This window comes from Xyrauchen texanus, chromosome 27 (genome assembly GCF_025860055.1).
Source record: "Xyrauchen texanus isolate HMW12.3.18 chromosome 27, RBS_HiC_50CHRs, whole genome shotgun sequence".
Lineage (NCBI taxonomy): Eukaryota > Metazoa > Chordata > Actinopteri > Cypriniformes > Catostomidae > Xyrauchen > Xyrauchen texanus.
This window is the reverse complement of record NC_068302.1, coordinates 24,191,691-24,205,111: the sequence shown is the minus strand read 5'-3', so window position 1 is coordinate 24,205,111 and position 13,421 is coordinate 24,191,691.

The following is a 13,421-nucleotide window of genomic DNA, read 5'->3' as shown; positions in this document are numbered from 1 at the left end:
AAAACCTTTAACAGATTCTATATTAGAGGGACCAATATGCATAGTTCCAGAGGTCTTCTTTATAAACAGATATTCTTTTTTCAGAGACAAGAAGTAGATACAGTTATCTGAGCCAGCAATTGACTAGGGACTCCCTTTACTGCTCTATTCACTGGGAAGGTATTTTGCCTGAAGGAAGCTGTAAACTATAATCATTGTTGGTTTCTGTAGTCTTGCTGGATATATCTGGGTCAGACAAAATAAGCAAGCTGAAGAGAGTAACACACACACACATCAGCTTTGACTCCTCAGGTAAGGCTTTCCTGTTGGAACATGGCTGCATTGATTTTCTCCCATTTAGGCACAAAAAGCATCTGTAAAGGGCCATTAGTGTCCCAATGAAACTTAAAGATGTTGAATTAGTCTAGTGCCATTTAACAACATGCTAATTGGAAGGGGGTATCCACATACGTTCGGTCATGTAGTGTTACTTTAATCTATGTGAACAATTTGTATAAAATTAAAATGCACATTGCTATTGGACTGGAATTTTCTCAAACATTGCAGTGACTGCAGCTAAATAACTATAATGTCCAAAAAAATTAACAAAAGCATGAAGTGAAATTTCTTGTTGTCAGTTACACTAAATCCAAATAATTTTGTGCCTGCATTTCTAAAATCCAAAAGTCACTAATGTAGCTTATGTTAGGTGAAGTCATGGACATTTCTGGACTCCACAGTGTTGACTTAATTGATGTCATTTTCGGATGTATGTGTATATAAAACAGATTGCGTAGCCCTTGGCAAACTAGAGCAGCAGTAAATGAGCATCATGCTAGTGTGTGTGTGTGTGAGCTGTTTGAATTTGGTCTTTGGATGGAGGCCCAATCTCATGGCAGTCCATTGTCTTTGTGTATGAAAATAAAATAAAAAACACATTTAGGATATAAAAAAAAAATGAAAACGGATTTATCCGATACAAATCTGCATTATTATGAAATATGATAAAATCACAGTACCTGTTTACTAAAGGTGCAGGGGGTCATATAAAATCTCTTGACCAAAAAATGATCTAGTGTTTCTGACTATTTCACTGTACCCAAGCCTGATTCATTGTGCGCTTATGTGATTATAGACGCTCTGAATGAAGCCTTGTTTGTATCTGTGTGCTTCAGTGCGCTGGGAGCTCTCCAGCATTTGACACAGACTGATCAACTCAGGTATATTTTATAGATCTGCTGCTCTTTCTATCCAAGCTCCTTCAAAGCCTTCGGCTCAACTCGCTCATTCAGTGTCTCCTGCAAGGTCTTTGTTTTAACCACTGAGACCATTATATGCACTGAGACATACCAAAACAGAAGGCAATAGGATATTCAGACTCTAATAATAAAAAATGAGTAGGCCTACTGAAACTTCAAGCAAACATTTTGGCTCTATTTACAGCAGTGGGTTTATGAGCGGCAGGACACAGAGTCTTGAAAAACTCATTAAAAGAAAGAAAAAAAATAATAATTAGTTGGGTGCAGCTGTGGTTGTAAAATCTATTAATGGCACAGTGTGATATTTCATCATAAAACTCCAGGCAGGCAGTCCTAGACACTATTAGTCCTGTGTTAGACAGCATTAGTCAAATATATAGACACTGATACTCAAAGGAGATAATGACCGTGCCAGTCCTAATAGAGAGATCTGACAGATCTGTGAGTACAATAAAACGAGGATCAGCTGACATAAGATTTATTCATGAAAACAAGCCTAGTGAGACTATTGATTAGCTGCTGACAGTAAAGTGAGAAAATGGGCAGCTTTACAGATGAAATTCAATGGACTCTTTCAGAAACAATAGTTTACAGAAAAAGCTTTCAAACAAACAGGTCTGGTCTGAGAGCTGTCTGAGTTTCAATCACCCACCTTATTCACATAAGTGGTCAATGGCAGATTTTTTAATGTTTACATTTAGTCCTTGGTTACATCTTTGGTTTCAAAACCAAATAAAGGAGAAGCCTAAACTAAATTCCTTTCTCAAAAAGAGCCAGCAAGCATCTTCTTGTGCATATGAACCTTTTGTAAGACCAGAATTATGGGAATATTGAAGACCCAGGCAGTTTTTTTCTTTTACATCTGGAAGCAATACCTGACCAAAACTGAATTACACTACACTGTACAGGTGCTGGGTGGACCATGAATGCATCTGTCCAGACTAGTGAGGGAAGGCAAGAGAGAAAGACAGAGATGAGAGAGAAAGGCAAAAAACATCTGTATGAAAGCAGGCCAAATGAAAGTGAGGTGAGATCAATTGTATATCTAAGTTTGACATTTTGCTGGTTTTGATTGGGATGGGGTCAGAGAGCTTTATGTTGACCCACCCTTAACTGTTTTCAAACACTATTGAGAAAGCTCTGAAGACTTGCTGTACTGCAGCCAACCACTGAAATGTAAAGGAAGGGAAGGAAAACAAAGATGTGACAAGACAAAATATTCTCCATTTGGAATAGTTTAAATGACACCCTTTATATAAAAGCTTTATAGAAAACCTGCAGGTGCTCATCCAAGTAATGTCACAATCCCAGTCCTCTATGAGGACAGGAAATTGACAGACCATGTGATGTGGACATCTTAACCTTGGACACAAATGCAGCAGCAAGTTATAAGAAGCTGAATTGATGAAATTTCACAATGTTCCTTGATTAACATATATTTTTTTTGTTTACATGTTTCTGTAATATGTTGCTGTGCTTGTAGATTCAGACATGTTGTTGATCATTTTAAATGGAATGTGTATTAATGTATCTGCCACAACTGAGCAAATTTACAGAAGGAAATAAGAGTCAAACAAATGGTCAAACTGAAAAGCAGCAACAACTACAAAATAAACAAGTTAAACAGGGCCTGAGCAGAGGAACAGGATAATGATTCATTCAGATGCATCTAAACCTTCCTTTAAGTTGAGTAACAAAAGATAGAGTGAATTCAGGTTAATTGCCTTTTACCATACATAATAACCTAGTTTATCTGAATCTGAATGTGTCTTGAATCAAGATAAAGATGGAAAGCTTAATTAAAGAAACAGTGAACCTTGAGCTAAAACTGTGGTAATAAGGGGGTTCAATGAAGGAACACTTTAACACTTTTTTATTTTTTATTACTATTATTATTTATTTATTTATTTGATCTCAAGAGCAGGTAAACACTTTATGGTACTTCACTTACTCTATTGCCCAGAATGAGTAGTAACGTAAACATAAACATAATATGTCCCTCTTGTGGTCATTACTGTGCATTGCACTTTTTGCATTACTTCTTACATGAAGTTACCACAACCCTTTCCCATAGATGCCAGGGTGCCACAAGAATCATTTTACTATGCTTCAGGCATTCCTCACAGAGTTCCACCTCCCTTTCAACTTCCTTGTCCATACCAGACCACCAAAAATATGAGCGAGCCATTCCTTTCGTCTTAGAAATTCTTGAGTGAGAAAATCCTAAGTATCGCCCTTCCTTGATTTGACATGATCACTCTATGGCTCCCTAGAGCATGCACCCATCATGCACAATCAGTTCCAGTTTTCTTCTGTGTTAAGGACTGGGCTGAGGATCAACATCTGTAGGCCATCCCTTCAACATATTCTCATGTATTGAGACAGTAATAAGAACTGTCAGCTCTTAATTTGGGTGGCACTGACAGGATCAAACTCCAACATGTCCAAAATCAAAACTTGATCTGATTTAGTTTTGTCCAGCATCTCTTCAGGAATAGGTAATCTGCATTTGCATGATTCCCTTTTGATTTGTACACAATGGTATACTCATAGGTGCTCATCAGTTGGGCCCATCTTTTAACTCGAGGTGATGTCTTTTGGGGTTTCTTTTCACCAAAAAGGGAGATTAAGGGTTTATGGTCAGTGCAAATAGCAAACTGATGGCCATATAAGTACATATAAATTGTAATACTCCGAAAATGACAGCTAAACCCTCCTTGTCCAGTTGACCTGTTCTGTACAAGATACAAACCCCAGTGGTTTCTCACTTCCATCTTCCATACAACGTGAAAGCATGGCGCCTACACCATACGGAGGGGCATCACAAGACAGAATTAGGTTTCTCTCTGAGGAGTAATGCATTAACACTTCAGCTGACTGTAAAGGTTATTTTGATATTTAGAAAGGCATCCATTTGAGCTTTTTTCCACATCCATCTAGTGTCTTTTCTCAAGAGTTGGTGCAGGGGAGCTGGGAGGCTAGACAAATTGATTAGAAACTTATAGTAATTTAACAAACCTAATTAAGCTTTTAGTTCAATGATATTTGTGGGAGATGGAGCTTCCACCAGAGCTTTCACTTGTCTTTTAGTGGGTGTAACCCTTGGGCATCCACCATGTGACACAAGTAGCACACTTGTATTTGTAGGAATTCACATTTCTTCCTTTATAGATGCAATCTAGAATCTTTCAACATTGTGACACATTTTCCAGGTTTTGTAAGTGCTCTTTCCCATTTACACCAGTGAATAATGTATCATTAATATAGACTGTAGAAGCAATCCTTTAATGTCCCAAACCAAAGAGGTCTTCTACATGAGGTATTGGATATTGTTCCAAAGACAAGACTTGATTTACGGTGAGCTTATAGTATTCGCACAGTCTAATGGATCTATCTGGTTTTAAAATTGGGATGACTGGCACTGCCCACTCCAAGTATTTCACTAGAGTAATTATGCCTTCACTGAGCAGTCTACTAATTTCTGAATCCACTTTTGAGCACATTGCAAAGGGTACTGATATGGGCGATAACATCTGGGGGTGGACTCAGGCTTAATATACAGTATGTATTGTAATAAAAATTAGTATTTATTAAATTCAAGCAACGTGTGCTTTAAAAATTATTACATTTTTTATATTATTAATATATTATTTTATATTATTATATTATTATTTTTTATAGAAAAACAGCTTAAAAGAGATTAAAAAAAATACATTTTCTGACTATTATTTCATATATTAGGCTTTATATGGTTAAGCTTTATTCTTTGCAAAAAAAGTCTATTATACTCTTCATTGCTACAACTGCACATTTGCTCAACATTACAAAAAATTACTTGGCTTTGTTGGTTGGGAAAAAGAAAATATTGATATTTTACTTTGTGTGTGTAACAGTAACGCCTGACACTTCCAGCACTTTCACTCCACGTTCCCTCTCTCCAGAGTACTAATCACCCAACCTGAAACCTGTTCCCTCATCATTCTGCCTCACAACATATAAGCTCCACTCTCCGTTCACTCCTTGTCTGATCTCACACGTGAACATAGACTCACTTACCTGCTCCTTCTCCAAGACGTTTCCTGGCTTTCAGCTAACACTCCTCGCTCCTTCGTTCCAGCAACGTTCCACGAGATTCTCCTCTCTAACGCTTCGGCGTGTTCCAGGCTCCTATCTCCAGTGCTCCAGCATCACTTTCCCGAGATCTCCATTCCGAGCTCCTCGCTCCAACATCCCAGCTACTTACTACAAAGTTCTCCTCTCCAACACTCAGGTGTGTCCAAGCTTCTCACTTCATCACCCCTTCATCAAACACCCTTCATCTCCACTCCATTGCACTGCAGTGTGCACTCAGTTTCTCCACATCCCCTTTTCCCTTCAATAAAATATACCTCCGGGTTCAACACTATCTTCGAGTCTGTGGTTCTGTTACAGTGTGGTTCAAAATTACTGATTAAACTAAAGTTTGAGACAAATTATAATGTTCGTCTGACAAAACCTTGTATGAAAGTTTAAAATAGTTTTAAATGTTTGAAGTTAGAAATGTTTACAGGTTTAAATTAAAGAAAGAGAGCACCTTATAGCAGATAAAAGGTGCTTAAGCAGTTTTTTTTTATCATGGAAAAGTATGCAAACATTTTTCCCACTCCCTTAATGAAATAAGTGTTCTCAGATATCGCATAGGTATCTGTGACAACTGTAGACTTTGTAAACCGCAAACAAAAATGTGTCTGCGGCCACGAACATTGATGCTTTTCACCTGTCAAATATTTTGTTTGTTCTCATAGTGTTGTATTTGAAGTGGACCATTGATGCTATGATGTATAATGTCAGTTGAGGGCGCTATTGTGCCACTGTTGAATTTCACAGCCACAGGAACAAACAATGCTGCTCTTTAGCTTGGTTTTGGTCTCAAAATTATCTTTGGAGGACGGGGTGTTGGAATGAGGGGGCGTGGCTAATTTCAGTCAATAGAAAACTTCAAAATGATAAAATTGCTTACAGCACTTTAAAGGGCTTGTGTGCAAGTTTTGACAGCTGAAGTTTTGAAATTACGAACATTCCAAAACAGACTTGTAGCTCATTTAAATATTCTGTTAATGTAATGTAGTCTAGGGCAGAGTTTCTCAAACTTTTTTGGACCAAGGAACCCTTTCATAACCCCAGATTTTTCACGGACCCCCACCCCACCACCACCATTACAACAAATATTATATTATTACTAGAAGTATAAAAATGATCTCAGTGAGTTCCAATAAGAACGGCCAGGCACTGCTGTCCTTTTGTGTCTGGTTTATGTGTGCAAGTGTTTCAATTACATTTACATCCAGCGATTGTACAGCAATTTACAAGTGAGAAATACAACGATACAAATGATTCAAATCAAGACAGCACAAACAATCGCCATAAAATAAAGTTAGGGAGACAGCCTGTTGCTCAGCTGAGGTTTTAGCGACATCCGCAGGATAAAACATCACAGATAACACCATAAAGCTCAAACAGTTGCCTACTGATTTTGTTATAAATTATTATAAATTCCCCCTATAGTCAAAGCATGAGTTTAAACAAGAACCATGTTCTTATGAAGAAAAATAAACAGTTCAGGGCTGATTAATTCGTTTTTATTTGTTACCAATAAATCAAATTATTGTTGATAATTAAACAACAATAATGATGCAATAACACAATAGGCCTATTCCTACAGCTCTCTTCCTTTCAGTAGCGGAAGGGACACGATTTATATTCACAAAATATATATATATATATATATATATATATATATATATATATATATATATATATATATATATATATATATATATATATATATATACTGTATACTGCATAAACACAATGAAATGTCTTTGTGTCATCTTGTACTTACAGTGACTCCTTGCGGCGTGGATGCAGCATCATTCAAAATCAACAGTTTTCAGTTCCAGATGCCATTTCAGAAATTCATAATCACAGTCAGCCATGATTAATTTAATCCATGAGTGAAAGTGTCGAATATCTGAGATTTAAGAAAAGAAATAGTGAATCTGAATGACAAAGTGATACAGCTGTTTGTTTAGAGTGAGAGATGGTTTAGATGCGAGTTCTCTTCGAGTTTTCTCTCATGACTCGCTTGAGTCAGGAGTATCTCCTACTGTCGCATGCGCAAATAACACCTGTCTCACATCAGCACTGCTCTTGAGGCAAACAGCTGCTTCATCACGATGGCCACGGAAGAACATGCATTATTTTCTTGGAAATGTCAACATTATTTGCTCTTTAATAGAGAAAAGAGAAACAAAATTCAAGTTCAGTGGAATTTATGCCTTCCAGCTGTGAAGATGCTCTCCTAATCCAAGGACCTGCGAATTTAAAGGTAATAAGAGCCACACAGAAATCCCATTAGCTAGGTTAGCTAACATTAGTTAATATTAAAATGTATTTAAAATTAGTTAGCCTTAGTGCTCAAATAAATCCGTGGCCCTCATCATTTGGTGGGAGCAGCTGCCAATACAATATTTGAAGCTGAAAAAAATTACCCCTCCCCCAGTTGAAAGGTAGGCTACTTAAACCTTCATAATTTAAGAAAAAAACGTTTTTAATACAACAACAATACAAAAATCAACTTGCAATGACTTTCTCTCTTTTTTCACCTCTCATGATTTTGCATCCGTGATCATTATTAACAAATCCAAATTGTACACATCAATACCAGATTAATTGAAAATGTGTTTTAAGTTCGTAGGAAAGAAAGTTCAATGAAGAATTTATCTGATTTTGATCAGTTATTGCTGAGAACAGTTCAAATATCAGGGTGAGGGAGACATTCTGGCAAATGCATAGGCGGAAATAATTGTTAAAGAAATAAAATAATACAAATGCAAACGGGGCAACAACAAAAAAACGTTTTAAACATTTTGAGTCCCCCCTCCCTTGCCTCACAGTACTTTGGTCCACTGCATCCGTCCCTTTTACCTCACCAACGACACACTCACACACACACCCATAGAGTGTACGCATACACCATGTGATGTAACGTTAGTCTTGTAGATGAGACTAGTCCGGGTGCGATTTTAACGCTTTCACTGTGATTTAGTCGGTTTATATCATTTAATATAGTTAATCTAATATAATATCACACGAAGAGTGCAGTTTTTCTCCAGATATCAGCATGATAACAAATGTGATTTTGATTTTATACAAGTTTAATAAACAAGAAGTTAATATTAAGTGATGTAAATCATTTTATTTCTTTTATATGGGGACACTTTTTCACAATATTGACGTTTTTCATTACTTTTAAATTTAAGTTGAAAACTTATCTTTTTAACTTAGCTTTTAGTTAAGGGTATTTGTTAATTGAAGTAATAACTTATTTTTATTTAGTTTTTTTTCCTCTTTCTCGTCTATACTGATCTCACTATACAGTTGTGTGAGGTATGTGTCTAAGAGTGTAGTCATGCCTTCATTTGCTAGGCATGGTAAATGTTTTTATGTATGTTTTAATTATAACTGTGAAGCAACAACGTTGCTATTAAATGTGATATATAAATAAATAAAAGTTGAAGTTAAGTTAAAATTCCATTGTATTTTGGTGGCTTGATTGTGTAAACAACTTATTTACAAAAAATGTATAGTTTTGAAGAATTTTTTGGTCAATTTAGTCAGTTTTTTCATTAAACCAGAAAGAAACTTTGAGAAGAAGGATAATGGAACAGTCTCCATGCTACACTAATAATAGTAGTAAGGCTTTCCTCGGTGTACACGTATTCTTTCAAGTACAATTTTGCCTGTATTATTCAACATTTTGATGAAATTTTCGCCCCTGGGCAAATGTAACATGTTCAACACTTATAGTAATTAGGAAAAAGTAATTGAAAAGACTAAAGTATAATCTGTTTTGATCTTTTCTTTAAAACTAGATTTATTTATTTTTTTACGTCAAAATATTTTCCCCTTTTAAAATCCTCCTTGAACATAAACATAGAAATCAGCCATAAACTGTTAGCTGGTGATGTTTGACTATGGATCATGAGCAAACAGAAGACACTCTCCAGCATTTAATTATGACAATAATAACGATGATGATAGCGTGTGATCTACCTATTGAAGACTGTTTGAAGTTAATGAAAAGTGCAAATTACAATTCCCTATACACACTATCTGCAATACAAGGTAGAATTAAACTTTGCAGTGTTTTTGAATCTGAGGTATATCTGGCCAGATTTAGTTTATTGTTAACCAAGACATAATTCAGTGCACCTGTTCTGATTATATTTGCTTTATGAGAAATTGTAATTTTCTTTAGCAGACAGAGAGCTCGCCCGATTTCTTTAAAAATACTGAATTGTTCAACATTAACAGCTAATTTTCTGTTTTCTTGGTAGGGTGCAGTGTCCATGTTTCTTTTCCTTAGATATAATAATAGCTACAACAGTACTCATAATATAACTCAAACATGTTCTGTTTGCATTCAAGTCATTATTTAAAGTTTTAGAGATCATATTGATTATATCTTGACTTTATTTCCATATGCGCCCTTGTGGTAATCCAAAAATAATGAAAAGCAATCTGATTACATTACTTTCATATTGCTGTAATTAGATTGTTACTGATTACATTTAAAGGTAACCCTCCCAACCCTGCTGGCAAGGAATTTCCAAGGTATTGTCAAATGATAAATTCGGTTCTGCAAGCAATCTTCTTTTAATTCTGTCATCATTGATGCCGCAAACAATACGATCTCTTAACATTTGCTCTAATGTGGCTCATAATTGCAATCTTTCGCCAATCTCTGCAGCTCTGTTACATATTCAGTTACAGAGTCTTCTGGCTTGTGAGTGCGTGAATCAAACATATTTTTTCCTTGGGTTCTCTGGGTTTACGAGGTTGCTCAGCAGACTGGCGCACCAACCACAGCAATCAGAATGGCCTTCTGTCTGTCTCCATCATCTATTCCGTTTACCTCAAAAATATGCTCAAGAATTTCCCAATGTTCCTCCCACGATTGACTCTTTGCATCAAATGTTGACAAAGTTCCTATAGTCGCCATATATGTGTCATAACCTTTCCTCCCACCATAAGTTTGGAAGACTGCCATTATGAAATGTGTGCACAATCAGACACTCCACGTTATCTGCATTTCTTACTGATTAACATCATGCCCATTGATCCTCATCACCAATATTATGTTGTATTGTGGGTGTTTAATGAAGGAACACTCATCATCCAATAACTGTTTTTTCAATCTATAGAGCAGGTAAACACTTTACATGGTACTTGACTTGAATGCCCAGAATAAGTAGTAATGTAAACATATGAAAATAATATAACCCTGTGGTCATTACTCTGCATTGCACTTCTTGCATTACTTCTTTCATAAGTTACCACAAAAAACACCTTTACTATAGACAAACATAACAAAAAATAAAAAACACAAAGTTGAATTTTACCCTATGTACAAAACTCATAAACAGAACTGCTTTGAAAAACCTTTCCACTCAGTTCTCTTTCAAAGTATCTAATTTAGCAAGTGGCTCTCACATCCCTTTGGCACAAGTTCATTAAGTGGTGGGTTGAGCGCAATGCACTGCTGTAAAGATTAAATTAGATTTTATCACTCAAAGTCAAGGCCTGGGGAGAGAGCTAATTGAAAACCACTCCTAACACATGCCAGTGAAGGATATGACTGGATGAATATTCATGTAGTATTCTTTAATTGTACAGTTCAGTTTATGCTGCACCCTGAAACAGCTTAAGCTCTTTTTATCAGATTCAACTAACACCACTCTTCTTCTTAATTATACTTTTGCATCCTTGAAGAGGTGGTCACCATCCAATTATCCCTTTAAGCTGTCCTTTTAGTCAAATTCATGAAGCCATCAGTGTTTTGTTTTTTTAGATGACAGATTGGGAGATGTTATATCAGTGCAAGTGCCTTACAGTTTCACTTATCATCAGTGTCTGTCATCTGGGAAACACTCAGTTTCTCTCTATATGTGTGATCAAAACACATGAGGTTGGTTGTATTGTCAGCATTTGCACATGTTTTAGAAAATGTGAAAAGCACCCAGTCAAAAAAACACACCCAAATGTGCCTTGAAATTGAGAGTCTTGGGAATATGAATAGAGGACATGACACCAATACCATAAATCAGTTTAAATCAATGGTTCTCAACTGGTTTTACTTCAGGAAACAGATTTTACTTTGGACTTCAAGATGCTACCCAACACAGTACCAAAATGGTTTATCATGCAAATGTGAAAAAAGACCCTAAAAATCAAGCATTGAAATGTATTAGCCCTTACAATACACAACATTATCAACATGACATAGGAAAAATTTAAAAACAAAATAATGTATTTTTTTGTAATGTTGCCTGAATATCTAATAATTTACCACACATAAATTGTGCTGTAGATTACGTCAGACTGTTCTGTAAATCACGAATAGATGTGAGGTGAAGAGAATCATTCCAGAGTGAAGACTGAATGAAGAGAACAGGTGTAAAACAATTCCACTTAATGAATTAAAATGTTATTAAATTGAAATCCAGTTTTAACACCAGGCTGGAGTAGTCATTTCTATGACTGGGACATATTATGATATTATAATAAACTGAGATATGAAGTATATTTATATCATTGGAATTTCCCAGATAAACCTGTAGCAGGATTTAAAAAATAAAATCCATAATAGACTAAACAGCTCCACTGTTGCTCCAAAATTAAGATTCAGATCAACAGATACAATTTTGGGTCAGGAAAGAAATGTTTTTACTCTTTAAAGGTGCTTGTTGTTGTGATGCAACACTGAGGCAAGCAGAGTCTGTTTAATGAACGACAGAAGCTGGAAGTGCAGTTCTTTACATGAGCAGCAATAGGGGCAGCAACCAACAGCTCATCTGTGTTATTATTAAACCAACTAGGCTAATATTCATCATATATATTTGTGTGTACCTAAAAAGTAAACCCATGTTTGTCACATGAATACAGCTTTTTTGAATGCTGAATCTTGAAAGAAAAACACAGAGAGAGAGAGAGAGAGTTGTAATACTGTTGTTACACCAGCAGATGACAGTCTTTGTCCATTCTGTGCCATAGTTGGAATGGCATCTATGGAGACACAGCAGCCTCCAATATAGGTAAGACAAATAATAAATAAAGGGACGTATCACCCAAAAATGACCAATGACCATCCCAGATGTGTAAAAAGGAGTTATATTTTGGTCTGTTCTCACCCAAACCTATTGGATAGCTTCAGAAGACAAGGATTAAACCATTGGAGTCTTATGGGTTACTTTTATGCTGCTTTTATGTAATTTTTGGAGTTTCAAAGTTTTGGACACCTTTCACTTGCATTGTATGGAGCTACAGAGCTGAAATATTCTTCTAAAAATCTTTGTGTCATACAAAGTCATACACATCTGGGATGGCATGAGGGTCAGTAAATGATGAGGATTTTCAAAGGAGAACATTCCTTTGATTGGGTCATTGATCAAAAAGTGGGTGTCATTGAAAGCTCCATTTAAAACTGTAGTTGGTGAGGTCAACTTGAATTGTTTTTGAAATCGATAACTTACCTCTGTGGTCTCACTGGACTTACTCCACGTAATTAATTTAACTTTATTTACATAATGGCTGTCACATATCATGTTTTGTTGATTTTGAGGCTCATTTGAGAACCATGAGAGCTTACACCTTACATTAATGACCTATGTTTTCTACGTCTTAAAAGAAGTGAAATCGATTTGGTTCAATACATGTTTAATAAGTTGAATACTGTGGGGAGTTTTGGGGACCAATGAAAAGCCAGAGAAAACAATGAGGTTTTAAAGGGGAGTTTATATTCAATTTTCTCCTTAGTACAAGAGCTACATGTTCCTTTATCCTTGTGTTTGGAGCATTATGTAAGGACATCCAAGAAGCTCACAAAGTCTTGACAGTTTTGTGGAATCCATTACATCATCCTGTCCTTCCTGAATCCTTATAGTGGAGACTGGGGCTAGTTGTCACACGAGGAGGTTGCCATAAGAGCTATATGTCAGCAATGATAAGATTTTAACTTGGAGACAAATTTTGCAAATTTGTGTTGGTATGTTGAGGCTTGTATGTGGGTTTCAAACACCTTGTTCAAAACCCTCTTAAATTATAATATTTTTTTGTGAATTCTTCACTCCAAAGTACATTTTC